The following is a 19,997-nucleotide window of genomic DNA, read 5'->3' as shown; positions in this document are numbered from 1 at the left end:
GCACTCAAGGCAGGACTAAGTATTATCTATACCATCCCTGACAGGTGTTTGTCTAACCTGCTCTTAAAAATCTCCAATGATGGAGATTCCACAATCTCCCTAGGCAATTTATTCCAGTTCTTAACCACTCTGACAGTTAGGAAGTTTTTCTTAATGTCCAACCTAAACCGCCCTTGCTGCAATTTAAGCCCATTGCTTCTTGTCCTTTCCTCAGAGGTTAAGAACAATTTTTCTCCCTCCTCCTTGTAACAACCTTTTATGTACTTGAAAACTAGTGTGTTCCCCTCAGTCTTCTCTTTTCCAGACTAAACAAACCCATTTTTTTCAAACTTCCATCATAGGTCATGTTTTCTAGACCTTTAATCATTTTTGTTGCTCTTCTCTGGACTTTCTCCAATTTGTCCACATCTTTGCAGATATGTGGCACCCAGAACTGGACACAATACTCCAGTTGAGGCCTAATCAGCGCAGAGAAGAGCGGAAGAATTACTTCTTGTGTCTTGCTTACAACACTCCTGTTAATACATCCCAGAATGATGTTTACCTTTTTGCAACAGTGTTCCACTGTTAACTCATATTTAGCTTGTGATCCACTATGACCCCCAGATCTCTTTCCGCAGTACTCCTTCCTAGACAGTCATTCCCCATTTTGTATGTGTACAACTGATTGTTCCTTCCTAAGTGGAGCCCTTTGCATTTGTCCTTATTGAATTTTATCCTATTTACTTCTGACCATTTCTTCAATTTATCCAGATCATTTTGAATTTGAATCCTATCCTCCAAAGCACTTGCAACCCCTCCCAGTTTGGCATTGTCCGAAAACTTTATAAGTGTACTCTCTATGTCATTATCTTTATAAATGTACTCTCTATGCCACTGATGAAGATATTGAACAGAACCGGACCCTGAACTGATTCGTGGGGGATCCCACTCATTATGCCCTTCCAGCATGACTGTGAACCACTGATAACTACTCTCTGGGAACGGTTTTCCAACCAGTTTTGCACCCACCTTATAGTAGCTACATCTAGGTTGCATTTCCCTAGTTTGTTTATAGAAGGTCATGTGAGACAGTATCAAAAGTTTTACTAAAGTCAAGATATACCATGTCTACTGCTTCCCCCCATCCACAAGGCTTGTTACCTCGTCAAAGAAAGCTATCAGATTGGTTTGATATAATTTGCTCTTGACAAATCCATGCTGACTCTTACTTATCACCTTATTATCTTCTAGATGTTTGCAAATTGATTGCTTAATTATTTGCTCCATTATCTTTCTGGGCAGAGAAGTTAGCTGACTGGTCTGTAATTCCCTGGGTTGCCCTTATTTCCCTTTTAATCGATTGGCACTATATTTACCCTTTTCCAGTCTTCTGGAATCTCTCCTGTTATCCATGATTTTTCAAAGATGATTGCTAATGGCTCAGATATCTCCTCAGTCAGCTCCTTGAGTATTCTAGGATGCATTTCATCAGGCTCTGTTGACCTGAAGACATATAACCTGTCTAAGTAATTTTGAACTTGTTCTTTCCCTATTTTAGCCTCTTCTGATCCTACCTCATTTTCACTGGCATTCACTGTTAGACGTCCAATCACCACCAACCTTCTTGGTGAAAACCGAAACAAAGAAGTCATTAAGCACCTCTGCCATTTCCACATTTTCTGTTATTGTTTTTCCCCCCTCATTGAGTAATGGGCCAACCCTGTCCCTGGTCTTCCTCTTGCTTCTAATGTATTTGTAGAATGTTTTCTTGTTACCCTTTGTCTCTAACTAGTTTGATCTTGTTTTGTGCCTTGGCCTTTCTAATTTTGTCCCTACATACTTGTGTTATTTTTTTATATTAATCTTTTGTAATTTGACCCAGTTTCCACTTTTTGTAGGACTCTCTTTTTGAGTTTCAGATCACTGGAGATCTCCTGGTTAAGCCAGGGTGGTCTCTGCCATACTTCATATCTCCCTTTGAAAAACTGCCAACTGTCTTCAATTGTTTTTCCCATTAGACTTGCTTCCCATGGGAATTTACCTACCAGCTCCCTGAGTTTGCTAAAGTCTGCCTTCTTCTGAAGACAGACACAACGGTGATGGGTACGGGTGGAGAACCAGAGCAAACTGCTGGCCCCAACAGGGCCCTTCTAGGCCATGCTGAGGCATGCTGGAAGGTTGAGGCATGCTGGAAGCTCCTCCTGGCACTGCCTGCACTGCACTGTGTCTGTGCAGAGAGACCTTCAGGCACTGGGGCTGCCAGGCCAGCAACATGTTCTTACTCCCCTAGCAGCAGGGCCTCCCACAGTGCTTGAACTCAGCACAGACAAACACAGGACAATGGGACCCAGCCCCGAAGGCTTTACAGCCTCAAGCTACAAAGAGGTGCAATCTGCACCAGTCAGCACAGGGAATGTGTGGGCATTAGGATGCCCTGGCCTGGGGGCTCTAGCACTTTCCTTTCATCAGGAATCTCTAGTACAATCTATGCAGGAGGGGTTTGGAAAGGACAGAGGAAAGTAAGGGTTGCTAGGAAGGGTGTCCCAAGCTTGGAAGTGCCATGGAAAGAAACGTGGGGCCAGGAGGGGCCAGGAGGATAGAGGGTTGGGCAGACACTGGGAAGAAGTGAGCTCAGAGGGAATGACATGGCTTAGCAAAAACAGAGTGTAATTTATAGAGGGTCACCAGCTGGAGCTGTTCCAAATGGGTTTACAAATTGTGCTGGTCTGAGTGTGTAGGCAGTTAGATCTTGGAGAAATGCTGGGTTCATTGTAGTTCTTTAAAGAAGCAGTTCTGTAGACATCAGTAAAAGTTTGTTCAGTGCCTGAGGCCTGGTCTACACTAGTCGGTTATTTCAGAATTAGCCAAGTTAATTTGAAAAAAAAAAAGATTCCGTCCACACGACCAAGCCGTTTTTTTTCGATTTAAAGGGCTCTTGAATCCGATTTCTGTACTCCACCTCGGCAAGTGGAGTAGCGCTTAAATCGAGATCGCAATCCCGGGTTAAAGGTATTGTGGACTCAATTCGACATTATTGGCCTCCGGGAGCTATCCCAGAATGCTCCCTTGTGACCGCTCTGGACAACACTCTCAACTACAATGCACTAGCCAGGTGGTCAGGAAAAGCCCCGGGAACTTTTGAATTTCATTTCCTGTTGGGTCACCATCAGCACAGGTGACCGTCAGCACAGTCCACTATCACAGGTGACCATGCAGAGTCCACCATCACAAGAGATCACGCAGTCCCAGATTTGCAGATGAGCTCCAGCATGGTCTGAATGGAAGGTACTGGATCTCATCGCAGGTTGGGAAGACGAATCTGTTATGGCAGAACTACAATCCAAAAAAAGGAACACAAATACGTATGCTAAAGTCTCCAGGGCCATGACGGAAAGAGGCTACTCCAGGGACACAGAGCAGTGTCGTACAAAAATCAAGGAGCTAGGCAAGCGTACCAAAAAGCCAAGGAGGCGAACAGGCACTCTGGGTCACAGCCCCATACATTCCGCTTCTACCATGAGCTGCATAAGATTATGGGGGGTGATGCCACCACTACCCTACCACTGTCCGTGGACACCTGCAAGGGTTGCACGGAGCAAGGAGGAAGAGTCATTGGAGGATGAAGAGGAGGAGGAGGACAGTGTACAGGCGGCAAGTGGGGAATCCGTTTTCCCCCCTAGCCAGGAACTATTCTTAACACTGGAGCCAATAGCCTCCCCCCACTCCCAAGGCGGGCTCCCGGACCATGACCCTGGAGAAGGTACTTCTGGTGAGTGAGAGCCTGATTGGAGCCACCCGGTGGGGGGTCTGGGGGGGAAACCCAGCCGCGCTGGGCTGTTCGCGTTTAGTTTAAAGGGCTCATCCCTGCTCAGAGTCTCATCGGAGCCACGCGGTGGGTGTTGTGTGAAGTGATCATCTCAGAGAGCCCACAGGCCCTCCTTTTATATGGCAAACCCACCAGGCATTACTTGCTATGGGAAAGGGGGCCCGACAGTTTGAAAGCACTGAAATGAATATGGAAGAAGCAGAACCCCGGGTGCCCCTAGGGCTTACCATGGCTGCTTGTAAGCTGAATTCTATTGCTGGCCGTGTGTGATAGCTTACTCACACCAAAGTGGCAGGCACTTCAGTATAAAAGGCAAAATGCTAACTTGTACTGAAAGAACATGTGCTGTGTACTATGAATTGCCTGTTTCACTGAGAAAGAGTGTCCCTTTTGTTCTCTGAAATGTATCTTTTAAAATACTACCCTCTCTTTTTCTTCTTCTGCAGGTGCAAATGTTTCAACGCAGCCCCTATCTACTCCGTCCCAGAGGCTGGTCCAGATTAGAAGGCAGAAAAAACGAACTTGGGACGACATATTCGCCGAGCTCATGCAGTCCTCCCGCACTGATAGGCCCTAGCTGAATGTGTGGAGGCAAACAATTACGGAGTCCCGTAAAGCATTACAGGAACACGAAGAGAGGAGGGACGCGCATGATGAGAGCAGGCAGGATGCTGTGGTCAAGCTCATGGGGGAGCAAACTAACATGCTGCACTGTATAGTGGATCTAATGCGGGAAAGACAGCAAGACTACAGACTGCCACTGCAGCCCCTGTATAACCGCCCTCCCTCCTCCCCAAGTTCCATAGCCTCCTCACCCAGACACCCAAGAACATGAGGGGGGAGGCTACGGGGACCCACACACTCAACCCCAGAGGATCGCCCAAGCAGCAGAAAGCTGGCATATGCGAACTTTTGATTTGGTTTCTGGACTTGTCCTTCCCTCCTCCTCCACTCCCCTAACCCAATACTCCCCCCACCTCAGTCTACCTTCTGATTTCTCTCAATGTGTTGTGCAACAAATAAAAGTTTTTAAACAATTGTGACTTTATTTCCTTTCTTATATATAAGGGGCGGGTAACTTCAAGAGAAACAAACACAACTGTCACACCATATTCTGGCCAGTCATGAAACTGGCTTTCAAAGTTTCTCTGATGCGCAGTGCGCCCTGCTGCACTCTTCTAATCACCCTGTTGTCTGGCTGTGCGAAATTGGCCACCAGGTGAGTTGCCTCAACCTCCCACCCCACCATAAACGTCTCCCCCTTACTCTCACAGATATTATGGAGCACACAATAAGCAGCAATTACAATTGGAATATTGGTTGTGCTGAGATCTAACCGAGTCAGTAAAGTGTGCCAGGGCGCTTTCAAACGTCCAAAAGCACATTCTACCACCATTCTGCACTTGCTCAGCCTATAGTTGAACTGCTCCTTACTACTGTCCAGGCTGCCTGTGTACGGCTTCATGAGCCATGGCATTAAGGGGTAGGCTGAATCCCCGAGGATAACTATAGGCATTTCAACATCTCCAACAGTAATTTTCTGATCTGGGAAGTAAGTCCCTTCCTGCAGCTGTTCAAACAGACTAGAGTTCCTGAAGATGCGCGCATCATGCACCTTTCCCAGCCATCCCACGTTGATGTCGGTGAAATGTCCCTTGTGATCCATCAGTGCTTGCAGCACCATGGAAAAGTACCCTTGTGGTTTACGTACTGGCTGCCCTGCTGTACCAGGGCCAAGATAGAGATATGCGTTCAGTCTATCACCCCGCTGCAGTTAGGGAACCCCAGCACAATAAAACCATCCACAATGGTCTGCACATTTCCCAAAGTCACTACTCTTGATAGCGGCTGGTCAATGATTGTGTTGGCTACTTGCAGCACAGCAGCCTCCACAGTAGATTTGCCCACTCCAAACTGATTCCCGACTGACCGGTAGCTGTCAGGCGTTGCAAGTTTCCACAGTGCTATGGCCACTTGCTTCTCAACTGTGAGGGCTGTTCTCATTTTGGTGTCTTTAAGCTTTAGGGCAGGGGACAGCAAGTCACAAAGTTCCATGAAAGTGGCCCTACGCATACGAAAGTTTTGCAGCCACTGGGAATCATCTCAGACCTGCAACACTATGCAGTCCCACCAGTTTGTGCTTGTTTCCCGGGCCCAGAATCAGTGTTCCACAGCATGAACCTGGCACAACGCCACCATGATCTCCCCATCACCACATGCCGTGCTTCTAGGAACGTCTGTGTCCCTGTCCTCATCAGTATAGTAATTGTGCTGTCGTCACTTCCTCACCCGGTTTTGCAGGTACTGTACATACTGCTGAATAATGTGCGAGGTATTTACAATGGTCAAAACTGCAGTGGAGATCTGAGCGGGCTCCATGCTTGCTGTGCTATGGCGTCTGCACGGGTAATCCTGGAAAAAGGGGGCGAAACTTAGGAGAGCTGTTCGGTTCAAGAAGGCCGATAAAAGGAGGGAAATGGTTGCCTCCTGTAGCTTTCACGGAGGTGGGAAGCTCATTAGCGCTGCAAGAGCGGGAGGGCAGAGTTTGCGGCAGAAGCTGTGCTGCTCAGTTCACGGTGGCCGAAAAAAGGAGGGGAATGGTTAGATAAAAGAGTAGATAGAAAGACGAGAGGACATGCGAGGTGGATTCATAGTACCAGGAGACAGGCGGTGCACCGCACTGCACCTTCTGCTGGCAGTATGGCATCTGCCGTAGTTTTCATGGAGGGAGGAGCAAGTGATGACACACACCCAGAAACACCCGCGAGAATGTTTTTGCCCCATCATGCACTGGGAGCTTAACCCAGAATTCCAATGGGCGGCGGGGACTGCGGGAACTGTGGGATAGCTACCCACAGTGCACTTCTCCGACATTCTATGCTAGCCTCGGTACTGTGGACACACTCTACCGAATTCACGTGCTTTAGTGGGGACACACAACACTGAATGTATAAAATCGCTTCTGAAAATTCAAATAGAATAATTTTAAATTAATTTCATACTGTAGACATACCCTGAAGCTCTGTGACTGGATCATTACATAGCTAGAGAGCTGTTGGCTACCAAACACAATCACATGGTGTCAGCAGCGTCTTGCACAGTGTTTTATAGCTCTCCAAACAGTCCCTTATGAATCATCTCACGCACCCGGGAGTGGGCTCAGGATTATCCTCCCCATTTTGTGTAGGGGGAAAATGAGGCAGAGAGCAGCAAAGTGACTTGCCCAGGGCTCTAGAAGAAGTCAGAATCACAGCCATGATTACACCATAGGCATTCCTGGCTTCCAGACCTTGCCCTCGGTAAAAGGGAAGCTTGACCTGATGGAGAGAGAGGGGGAACAGCCAATGCCCTGGGGGTTGGCAAATGGAAGGACTGACGACAAGAGTAACTCGCGCATATGTGGCATCCTTCAGCCAGCATCCACCCCAAACCTTCACAAACCGCACCCTACCTGTGTGAGAGTAAGAATTGACAGATGGGAATACGGAGGCTAAGGCCCGACTTTTCACAAGTGGCTCCTGATTTTGAGTTCCTGGCCTCGGCCACCCTCTGCTGGATTTTCAGAGGTGACAATGTTTGTGAGAGCTGCAGGAGATCAGCACTTCCTGCAAACCAGGCTCCAAGCATTTCCTCTGAAGCCCACAGAATTAGAGGCTACTTGTGACAATGTGAGTCTGATTGATGTACTACCAGGTGAGTGCTCAACTGGTTGTAACATCATATCCAAAGAGTAATTATTAAACTGGGAGAGCATGTCTAGTGGGGTCCTGCAGGGGTCAGTCCTAGGTCTGATACCATTCAACATTTTCATTAATGACTTGGATAACAGAGTGGAAAGTCTGTTTATAAAATCTGCAGATGACCCCAAACTGGGAGGGGTTGCAGCACACTGAAGGACAGGATTAGAATTCCAAACAACCTGCAGCACTTTAGAGGACAGGATTAGAATTCAAAACAATCTTGACAAATTGGAAACTTGGTTTGAAATCAACAAGATTAAATTCAATAAAGACAAGTGCAAAGTACTTCACCGAGAAAGGAAAAATCGAATGCACAACTACAAAAAGGGAAATAACTGGCTAAGTGGTCATACTGCTGCAAAGTTGATCAAAAGCTGAATATGAGCCAACCATGGGATGCAGCTGCAGAAAAGGATCATATCATTCTGGGATTTGCTAACGGGAGTGTCGTATGTAAGACATGGGAGATACTTGTCCTGCTTTGCTGGGCACTGGTGAGGCCCCAGCTGGAGTCCTGGGTCCAAGTCTGAGCACCACACTTTAGGAAAGATGTGGACAAATTGGAGAGAGTCCAGGAAACAGCAACAAAAATGATAAACAGATTTAGAAAACCTGAGTTATGAGGAAAGGTTAAAGAAAATGGACATGTTTAGACTTGAGAAAAGAAGGCTGAGAATATCTGAAGGGCTGTTATAAAGAGGATGGTGATCAATTGTTCTCCATGTCCACTGAAGGCAGGACAAGAAGTAATGGGCTTCATCTGCAGCAAGAGAGATTTAGGTTAATTAGGAAAAGCTTTCTAACTATACTGATAGTTAAGTAGTGGAATAGGTTACCAAAGGAGGTTCGGGAATCCCCATCCTTGTTTTTTTTAAAAAACACGTTGGACAAACATATATCAGGGACAGTCTTGGTATGTTTGGTTCTGCCTCAGCGTGGGGACGGGGGAGAATGGACTAGATGACCTCTCAAGGTTCCTTCCAGCCTTACAAGTCTATGATTTTGCAAGCCAGTGGGAGATCCGGTAAGAGAACCCAGGAGTCCTGGCTTCCAGGCCTCTGTTCTAACCACTAGGCAACATACCTAAGGAAACAAACAACCAAAACTAATGACTATTTTGAAACTCTGGGCACAGTTTATTCATGGTTTAACTCCTTGGGGCTTCACCAAGGATGGATTTAGCTTTGGGTATTATTGCAACAACTAAACTACAGGGAGTGGTGAGGAAAGTAAGGACTATTTCCCTGTTTCCAAGCATCTTTCACAATACCTGATACCTCTCACAAGCTGCTCTTTAACTTTTATCACACTTTGTAAATCCATGAATCTCCTGGCAGGCAGATGAGTGACTTTTATTAACCCCAAGATTAAGTGATTTGCTCAAGGCCATGGAGGGGGCGTGACAGCGCCCGGGCCCCTGGCTCTCAGGCCCGTGCTCAGATCACTAAGGAACTGCTACGAAATTCCCAGCACCGGAGAGTGTGAACTGCAAACAGCTGAGCAGCCGGAGAACATGAGTGCGCTAGGGATGAGCAGAGCATGGCACTGAGGGGTTGAAAGGCAGCCAGGGAAAGATTGCAGCAGCAAAGGAGTGCCAGCGTGTGCCCCAAGCGCTGGTCATTCCCTAGTTCCCTGCAAGCAGGTGGGCATCCTGTCTCTGCTCTCTTGTAATCCCATGTCTGGCAGCCTGTAGAAGAGATTCTGCAGCATGTTGGGGCAGCTGATTGATTGGAAGCTCTGGGGCACTATGGGTCTGCATAGCACCTAACACAGTGGGGCCCTGATCTTGCATCTGTGACCTGTCAGCTGATCCCCCCCAGTTGGGGTTAAGGGAGGGCAGCTGCCCCTGTTAGGCTGGAGTTAGCAGAACTTCTGAGGGAAGAAGCCTAAGGAGAGCAGCAAGTGGGAGCAATGGGGGAGAACTGATCCAAGCTGGGGAGCCCTGATGAGTGCAAGGCTCAAGCAGTGACCCCTAGGGGCAGGGGTGAACCAGCTGGGTCAGGGGACACCATGCCCAGAAGCTAGAGGGTTGTTTTGGGAGGGTGGACCCCCATGAGCGGGAGGCTGGGAGAACGGGATCTGGGATCGCAGTGCTGCTATTGACTCTTGGGTGGTGTCTTGGAGGGGGTGTTCCTGGAGAGGGGAATAGGAAAAACCTGCTGTTACTCTCAGTGTGTATTGTAGGAATGGGAGAGGTGCTTTACCACAAGGCTTTTGAGGCAGCACAGAATAAATTATGCCCAGAGATGGGCTTTGTATCAGACACTTCCTTTTGTGGGTGGAAGAGAGGGGAAACTGAGGCAGGCACACCTGGGTTCTTCTAGAGGCTGCCTAGGGTGGTGCCTTGTCACGGGCCCTGTTGGAAAGGCTGCATCCCTCTGCTGGTGGCAGATCCGACCGTAGAACTGGCTTTGCATTTGTCTCCTCACACAGGGAGCAGCTCACACCCTTTCCCTGCAACAGGACTTTCAGTTGAGGGGTGTGGGGAGAAGGGCAGTAAACCCCCGGGGAGAGCGCAGGGTGTGCATCACCTGCAGCAGCTCTGAGTACCCAGTGGCTGCTGCCTGCATGCTCAGACCTTTAAATGGAGGAGCCCAGAAAGGAATAAAAGGCCCCACTGGCCAGGAGAAAACTGCTGACTGGTGCAGTTGTTATGGGACGAAGGAGCCGGTAACATGTATCTTGGAGACGGCCAGACTTGGAGTCAGGAAGGGATGTCCCTCTAGAGCACATGGGCAGGGACTGTGAGGGGCTGGCCTCCCTTGTCTCTCTTTACTGTTGGGGGATGATTCACCCCCCAACCCACCCATACTGTCTCTTAGGGCTGAGCTGAACCTCCCTCCATGTGGGCCCATAGATTTCAAGGGGGCTAAACACAACCCCAGGAAGAGGTAGACAGAAGGGGGCTCCAAGCAACTAGGAGCACAGGAGCTTCCCAGGTGGATCGGAGCCAGGAGTCCAGCTCATTCAGTATCCTGCCACCATGAGTGGCTGGTGCCAGCTGCTCGTGAGGAAGGGGCAAGACCCCCTGTAGAGCCCGGTTATGGGGCAATTTGCTCCCAGGGACAGCGCCTGAGCACATTTTCATCAGCCCCGTCCCAGCCCCCGGTTCTCGCTCCGCTCTGAGATTGGAGCTGCCTTTCCCCCTGATAGCCCGATGATGGTGCGCAAGGCTGCAGGGGAGCATTGGCTGAAGCTCCTTGGGATGAGCTAGGTCTCACAGGGGGTCAACTTGCAAAGGCACTTTTGGCCATCGTTGCATTTGCACCTGCAGCACCAGCACGTCCTCACCGCAGTGAGTCACAGTCCCTATCTGTTAGGCTCTTATGTGGGTAACCCCCACAACCAATGCCTGCAAGGATGGGGCTGCTGGGGACACAGAGAGGCTGGCAGGGGGCTGGCAGGTGGGAGGCCCTGCTGGATAATCTGTTCTTTCTCTCTTTCTGTGTCCTTTGGTCTATATTCATAGCTGGGGGCACATGTAGCTTGTGCAGACCAAGGAATGCCCCTGCCAACCACTGTCAGCCTTGCCCATATCTGTATCCGTGTGGCAGGGACTCACGCAGGGGCAGAGCATCCCCTGGGGATCTTTGTTCTTCAGTTGCTCTTCGGACAATGATGGCGGCAGTGCAGAGCTGCCCTTGTACTTCCAACAGGGCTGGCCTGCCATTCCCCTTCACCTCTTTTTTCCTCTCACCTCAAACACCAGCTGAGGAGCTGCCAGGGAAGCCATCCGCAGGGCATGAGTTTAATTGGTGCTGCTAAGCCCAGGGACTCTGCCATGCAGGCTTGAGCACCATCTACCAGCATGTTATCTATGAACTGACGGTTTACATATCTTCAGCCTCTCTGGTAGCAGGAAATCAGGTCACATGGCATATGAGATGGTTTGTATCAACCATGCAGAGTCTGGGTCATTGCACTGCAGAACCTAGCCAGAGCTGGCCCACTCCTGGCCCTGGCCGAAGAAGATGGGCATGCAGCTCTCTGGCCCCTGGACGTACTGTGGCTGCTATGCTGCATGGAGCGGTGGGTCGCCATGCTGTGCAAACTGAGAGCAGCAAGCCGCACTATCACCACAACCCTGCTATGACCCTGCGAACCAGGGGCCCCAAAGCTTTGCGTTACAGGGAGTGCCTGTCTGAGCCTGTGCAAGGTCCCACCCCCTGCTCCATAACCCACACTTCTGTAATAGACCCTTAACTCTGGCTGAGTTACTGACGTCCTCACATCATGGGTTAAAGACTTCAAGTTACAGAGAATCCACCATTTACACTAGTTTAAACCTGTGAGTGACCCATGCTCCACGCTGCAGAGGAAAGTGAAAACCCCACAGGGTCTCTGCCAATCTGACCTGAGGGAAAATTCCTTCCCAACCCCAAATATGTCGATTGGTTAGACCCGGAGCATGTGGGTGAGACCCACCAGGAAGACACCTCGGGAAGAATCCTCCATAGTAACTCAGAGCCCTCCCCATCCAGTGTCCCATCACTGGCTGTGGATTAGTCACCTGTCACCAAGAAGAAGGGGCTGTTGCTGAGACAGGAGTCCTCGCCGAGCACAGCATGCAAACTGTGCTGGGTTGGTTGTCCCTGCCTCTGTTGCACACCTGGGGGCTCAATCCCATTTTTACAGCCCCCACACCTACGTTGCTGTGCTAATAAAGGCCTAGGAATGGACTAGAACCAGGCTCTGCCTGGAGGTATCAGACTGTTGCTCTTTGCTGCCACTGTGAGGATAGAGTGGGGAAAGCGGTGTGGGTGCAGAGTAGTAAGGAAAGAAAGGACTTGACTGCCACCTGCTGGGGAACACTCTTGTGTTGTTTTAAGCCAGGAAGCGCTGACCATTAGCTGCATCTCAGGGAATATGGACACTACAACCAGGGCCGGCTCCAGGCACCAGCGCAGCAAGCAGGTGCTTGGGGCGGCCAACGGAAAGTGGTGGGACGTCCGGGTCTTTGGCGGCAATTTGGCGGCAAGTCCCTCAGTCCGCCGAATTGCCGCCAAAGAATGAAGCAGCAGTGGTAGAGCTGCCGCTGAAGTGCCACCGATCAAGGCTTTTCCTCCCCGCCCCTCCCCCCGCCACTTGTGAATTTTTCCCTGACTACAAGCGCTATGGCAGAATGGCGACACTGCGTCACTCTGGAGTAGATACTTGCTACAGCGATGGAAGAGGTTTTCCCATCAATGTAGTTAACCCACATCTTCAAGAGGTGGTAGCTAGATCGCTGGAAGAATTCTTCCATCGACCTAGGGGTGTCTTCGCTGGGGCTTAGGTCAGCTTAGCTACCTCTCACAGGGTTGTGAATGTTTCACACCTCGAGCGATGTAGCTAGCTCAGCTTAAGTTTTAGGTGCAGACCAGACCATAGTAACTTCTTGGGATAAGAGAGAAAAATTCAAAGTTAAGGCTACCTGGAAAAGCCCAAGCAAACCTCCATTGTCAACTGGTGATGCAGTGCTGATGCTCCCCAGATAACCTTAACACTGACCTCTTCACCCTGGCGGAAAGAGCAAAGGGGACAGGCAGCATCTCTCTGCAGTGTAACAGATTTTGAGGACTCCTGTGAGAAATTCACTGACTGTAGGTATAGCTGAGCACAGAGTCAGGTCTATGAACTCCAGCAAGCATGCACAAGTACAGCTCACAGCAGAGTCAAAAGAATCTGATCTTGAAGAATCCCTAGAGCCTGCAGCTGCCGGGTTGACCCCAGGGAGTGAGGAGATATTTAAAGGTACGGCTGTTCTGCAGCTGGAGGTGGAATTTCCAGCTTTGGGTGAAGGTACAAGTGCTAGTCTGATCAAGCTAGTGTGCTAGAAAGATCAGTGTACAGCAACATGGGCAGAAAGACGGGCTAGGCCTACATACCTAGAGTATCCGAGGGGTTTGTATGTGTGGGGGTAGCCCGAGCCGCCCCAGCACTGCTGTAGCTTTGCTGCTATTTCTAATAATCTAGGTCAATCGGAGCTGGTGCGTGTATGTCTATCCGAGCTGGCCATTACCCCTGCAGCTGCAGTGTGGCCCTACCCTAAGATACATGGGACTCGAACCATAATGGGCTTTGTAGCTCATTGGGCCCACAGTGGGCACTGGAGCCTTGTGTTGTCCTCAGAAACCAACAGGAAGTGGGATCAACCCATGGAGCTCCATGTGTGAAACCCCACAGAGCCAGGCAGCATGGAGAGGTCAAGCCCTAATCTCTGGGGGCTCCTCAGGCTAGTGCCCAGCAGTTATCTAAGCCAAGGAGAGTGAGGCCTATTTCCCCATTTCCATGTGACATGCACAATTCCCCACCCCTCTCACAAGCTGCTCTTTAATCTTTATCACACATTGTAAATCCATGAATCTCCTGGCAGGCAGATGAGTGACTTTCATTAACCCCAAGATTAAGTGATTTGCTCAAGGCCATGGAGGGGCCGTGACAGCACCGGGGCCCCTGGCTCCCAAGCCTGTTCTCAGATCACTAAGGCACTGCTACCAAATTCCCAGCACTGGAGAGTGTGAACTGCAAACAGCTGAGCAGCCGGAGAACACGAGTGCGCTAGGGATGAGCAGAGCATGGCACTGAGGGGTTGAAAGGCAGCCAGGGAAAGATCGCAGCAGCAAAGGAGTGCCAGCGTGTGTCCTAAGCGCTGGTCATTCCCCAGTTCCCTGCAAGCAGGTGGGCATCCTGTCTCTGCTTTCTTGTAATCCCATGTCTGGCAGCCTGTAGAAGAGATTCTGCAGCATGTTGGGGCAGCTGATTGATTGGAAGCTCTGTGGGGCACTATGGGTCTGCACAGTGCCTAGCACATTGGGGTCCTGCTCTTGGCTGGGCTTTGTCACAGGGTGGCACCTGGCCCTTTAAGAGGGAAGAGGCTAGTGTCCCTGTGACTAATTTGTTGACCCTCCAATTGGGGTTAAGAGAGGACAGCTGGGTGAGAACTGCCTGAGATTAGAGGAGATGGGGAGCAGCTGGAGACAGAGGAGCGCTGGTGAACAGTGTTTGGCAGAGACACTAGGGTAGTACAGGGAACCTGGGAGAGAAAGTGGGGACCTGGTGGGAGCTGGAAGAGAATGGTTGGCTGGAACTGACCAAAGCTGGGCCCTCCTGAGGAGCAGATGTCTTGGGAGAAGGCTCTGGGAAAAGGGGAAGAGCCAACTTGGACTAGGGAGGCTAGGACAGATACCAGAAGCAAGAGGGTTGTGGCTGGAGGGTAGATCCCCTGATGCAGGTGTAGGGCTGGGGACTGGAATGCTGTGGGGAGCTCTCTCCTAGCAGACCTGACTTGGGGCTGTGGGAGACAAGTCCTGAGACTGGTTTCCCTTGGCTGGAGGGATGGATAGTGGTGCCCTGGGACAGGGTCAAATGGCGTGCTGGTAGATGCTCACATGGGTGACCTGGAAGTGATCCCGCCCCTCCCAGCATGGGAAACTGCTGTGGTTCAGGTTACTATGGGAATTGGAGACTGGTTTTACTACAAGGGTTTGGGGGAACTACTGTGCTGGTGGAGATGAATAAGTTGTGCCCAAAGGTGGGAGGTTGTACTAGATGCTGTGAGACTTTGCTCCATTCACGGATGAAGGGAGGGAAAACTGAGGCAGACACACTTGTTCTGCTGTAGCCTGCCACAGGAGGGCACTCAAGGAGGAGCCACCAATGGCAGGGCCTCTAATCTACTGTAACACAGCTAATAACTTTGGCCTGGGTCTCTGGCAGACCTTTAAATAGCAGTCGTGTCTTTTTAGCCTCCTGCACAGCTGCATAGAATGAAAGCTACCTGCAGATCTCACACTCATGCTTCCTGACCACCTGACTGTAGGTAGCACAGACAATTAGCTAGACAAGGGCTTGTGGCTCAGGGGAGGGATCCATTCATGCAGTTTGCTTAAAAACAAACCAACATTTCTCTTCAAGGTAAAAAAAAAAATGCATTAGGGGAAAGAAATGGCCGGCTCCTCCCATCAAACCTCAGTGGTCCTGCTGGCATTATACAGTCAGCAATCCTCCTGTGCCAGCCAGATAGCTGGGCTGGGGAATAGAGCCCTGATTGCTGACTCGCTCTTTGTATTGTGAGGGGGAGCTGCCAGATGTTTGCAGTTGATACACTGGGGTCCGGTGTACATATACAATCGGCATCACAGCCCCTCTGGCTGCGATAAAGCCTGTGTGAAAGGAATGGCAGCATGGCATGTGGGCAGAAGGCTGGGGTGCAGATCAGTCACTGACAGGAGTCTGGCCTAGTGGACAATGCTGAACTGAGCACTTCTTTGGAAGCAGCTCCAAGATTTTCCAGTACCTGTTTGCTAACAGCATGGTAAAACCCTGCTCTGGAGGTGGGGCTGCCCTGGGGTGAATCATGGGATTACCTACCAGAGCCATCCTGCTAGCAGAGGGCAGGAGGGCTCCAGTTGGGCACTGGGCAGGGGCATGTTGCTGCCCTAAGACAGCAGCAGACGCATGTGCTGGCTGGAGGGGATGGCAAACCATGCTCCTTGAGGCATGGTGGGCCAGCCAGCTTGGTGCCCATCCCTACAGGTGTCTTGAGCACTCGGCTGGATTCCTGCTTTGCTGGAGCAGAGGACAGGAGGGACAGAGTCTCTCTCCCCACCAACGCACCTGCTCATTGAGGCAGGGTTGGCACAGATCCGGAAGGCAGGGCAGTGGTTCACTGGGGCTGATTCCTGCTCTACCAGGGTAAATCAGGACTAAATGCACCAAAGTCTATGGGTTACACCTCAGTGGGAGCGAGAGGACAGCCAGGCCTGGGTTTAGAGAGGGAGTGGGGTGGGGGGGAAGACCCATGGAAAACAAACTCCTCTGTGTGGTGCTGAAGTCCCAGAGTGGGTGCTCAGTGCTGGCCTCACTCTGCTCCCACTGAAGTCAATGGTAAAACTCCCCTTGCCGTCCATGGCAGCTGTGTTAGACAAATGCTGAGGACCCCACCCTATTGTTAAACCAGAGCCATCTCTCCTGCTCATGGGGCCTGATCCAGTCCTGCCTCCCCGAGAGCCTGGGTGCAGCAGAAGTTGTGACAGTTTTTGTGGCTCCCAGGAAAGGGGCATCTCTTATGCACTGATGAGCTCAGCTCCCTTGAGACTCCCTGCACTTCAGGGCCTGGGACTGGGAGGGGCACAGCTGGTGGCTCTACGCCAATGCACACCCCTGCAAAATCCCTGCATGGCCAGTTCCACTGACTAGCTAGTTCCACCCTCCACTGTGGAGCTAGTGGGATCTCTATGGAGATGTAAGCAGAGTCAGGATAAGCTCTACCCTGACATCTGGTGGTGAATTATGGCGAGTGTGGAAAAGAACTCCAGGGGCTGATCTTGTTTGCATAGGCACACCCACTCGCCTGGCATGAAACCACAGCAACTCAAAGTGGTTACTTTGGCTGGTGTGGGATCCCCAGTTTCTCTGTTATTGGGGCAGGAAGAATAAAGTTTTGTTACCCTGATTCTGTGAATCAAGGCCAGTGGAACTGTTGTATGACAGAAGGACTGAGTGAATCATTCACCATTACCTAGGTAGCATTTGCTTGTCAAGGGGCATGGGTTACAAAACCCAGTGAATTGAGAGAGGAGGGGGACAGGTATTGGTACCTGGTGGTGTGGGTCCCTTTTGTGAACCTGAAACATGCACCTCCTCCTCCTCTCTCCACTGTTGAATGTCAGAGCTAACTTTGATTCTCTTAGGAGTCTAGTTACAGACTGCTGAGCTGAGCTGAGCTGAGTTCACTTTGGGCCAATAGTGCACCAGCACTGGGGCTCCCCTACTACTAGCTGAAATCACTAAGAGCTGAAATCACAAAAGAGCTAAAGCTACTTAAGAGCTGAGATCACTGAGGCTGTGTTAACTAGTGGGGGAGCCTGAAGCTATTGCTAAGCTAACTTAGCTTAGCGGGGGTGAGCAGAGCGGCTGGAGGAGCAGCTAGCAGAGCAGAGCAGAGCAGAGCCTTGTGGGAGCAGCCCAAGGGATGGCCGGAGCGGAGCGGCTCGGCTCACAGGTCAGTGAGCAGAGCGGAGCGGAGCAGCACGACTCACAGGTCGGGGAGCGGAGCGGAGCGGCTCACAGGTCGGTGAGCGGAGCAGAGCAGCTGCCAGAGCAGTTTGGGGACGGCAGGAGTGGGACTGCAGGTGGAATGGAGCAGTTCGTGGTGAAGGCTGCGGTGGAACCCCACAGAGAAGCAGCCAGTTGGCCTTGGATCACGTAAGGTGCCCCTTAACACCCTGCTCGCCCCCCCCCCTTTTGAACTCTGGGGCTGCACTGATCATGGACAGAGACTTTGGGGGGTTGTCGGACTTTTGCTGGACCCAAGAGACTTTGGGATTGGTGGACTTTTGGGACTTTGGTGATTCTTGGGTTGCTGGTTTCAAGAACCAATGGGAGAGGACACGGCCCAATTTGCTGGGGTAGGTCTTCGCTCATGGTTTGGTCTAAGAACTCTAGTTCTGGTGTTTTTCCAATTTAATGCTGATGTTGTTTACCTCATGTTATTAAACATTTTCTGTTACACTCAGACTCCGTGCTTGCGAGAGGGGAAGTATTGCCTCTTAGAGGCGCCCAGGGGGTGGTATGTAATTGTCCCAGGTCACTGGGTGGGGGCTCGAGCCGGTTTTGCATTGTGTTATTGAAACGGAACCCCTAGATACAGAACCCGGCCCTTGTTGCTGCCAACTTAGATGGGCAGAAGGGTTACAGAAACATGAAATGTGTTAACCCTTTGGAGCCTGGACACCCAACACAGCACTGACTTGCCTGGAAAACCCGGGTGTTTCTATGGTTGTGGTCAGTGTTGTAGCCATGTCAGCAGAGCCGGCTCTAGGCACCAGCAAAACAAGCTGGTGCTTGGGGCGGCACATTTTTAGGGGCGGCATGGCCGGCGCCAGAATGCCGTCCCTAAAAATGTGCCCCGGCCGCCATAGCTCACCTCCGCTGCTGCTGCCACGGCGCGCGAAACAGCTGATTCGCGCGCCGCTACTCACCCTCCCTCCCAGGCTCTCAAACCTGGGAGGGAGGGGGAGATCCCGAGCGGCTGTTTCGCATGCCGCTGCACCCCCTCCCTCCCAGGCTTGGGCGCCTGGGAGGGAGGGGGAGAAGCGGCGCCTGCGCCGCGGCCACTCAGAGTCTCCCCCTCCCTCCCAGGCTCTCAAACCATGATCATTCCCTCAGTCACAGGAATCATTCCCTGGCCTATTTGCTCAGGCCCTTGTGGAGCGGGCATGCAGTTGGACTAGGAGCATTTGTCCATGGAGCCGGACAGCTGATTGCATGGAGGACTGGCCTATCCGTGGATCCCCAAGAGGGTTAGTGCAACTGCTTGGAAGGTTACACAGGAGAGCAGCTAAACAGTTGGCCTGTGTTGGGGGAAATGCTCCCTGCCAACTTCAGCTCTGCACTTGACTGGCTTTGTCAGAAATAAATCATGAAAGGGGAAGTAACGAGTCAGGAATCTGACTGTGCTCGATACGGAGAATCCCTTGATCAAAATGCCCAGATTGCTTTGTCAGCAGTTCTGCCATCACAGCGCGAGAGGATGCCTTGTGGCAGCGCATTGCCGTGCATGAGGGGGCAGATTTGCTTTTATGTCTTCAACATCACAAGCTAATGGCCCATCAGTGTTTCACAGCCTGCCCAATAAATTGATTCCTGCACTTTTAGGCACTCTTTGAGCAACTTTAGTCTGGGGGAGGGTCTGGGGCTATTTGTCTTATTAAACAGGAGACTCCTGCAATGTATCTGACACCAGGTCATTTGTTTGCTTGTGTGGATATTACCTGCAGGTAATAGATTTTGCACCTAAGGAATGATTCAGCCAGGACTTTTTACACTAGAAAGCTGTGCTACTGATATAATATAACCCCTTACATGGCACAGTAATATCAGTATAAAGGTGTTTCATACTGGTATAGCTATTCCAGTATATGTCACTCTATACCACTATGATTGCATCCCCATTAGAACTCTTACCAGTATAACTATTTCAGTAAAAAAAACAAATCACATTAGTAACTGATATATCTATGCCAATAAAACTTTCAAATGTAGATTAGGCCTTAGGTAGTGAATATATTTTTACTGGTGCTATGCACAGTTTCTAAGAAGAATTGTACAACAACTGGCAACAAGCATTTCTCCAAGATCTAGCTGCCTATGCATTCTGTTAAATAGACTTTGTAAGACTACCTGGGATAGTACTATCTAGTGACTCTCAGTAATGATATACCTCTGTCTCGAGGGGCTTTGTGTTGTCTATTCACCCATTACAGAGAGCATTCATGGTCCACTTTGTCTCAGTCACCCAAATTTGACAGCTCATTGAACATTTGAAACTTCATGGATCTCCAAAGTAATTGTTCTCTGCCTTGCTCCATGGAGCTACCCAGCCCTCTGTGGCCTTCCTTCTGCAAAATGTATCCCTCCTCCCTGGTCCCTATCTCCCATGGAGTCCCACAAACAAAATCTAAACT

Source organism: Trachemys scripta, chromosome 7 (genome assembly GCF_013100865.1).
Source record: "Trachemys scripta elegans isolate TJP31775 chromosome 7, CAS_Tse_1.0, whole genome shotgun sequence".
Taxonomy (NCBI): domain Eukaryota; kingdom Metazoa; phylum Chordata; order Testudines; family Emydidae; genus Trachemys; species Trachemys scripta.
This window is presented reverse-complemented; position numbering follows the sequence as displayed.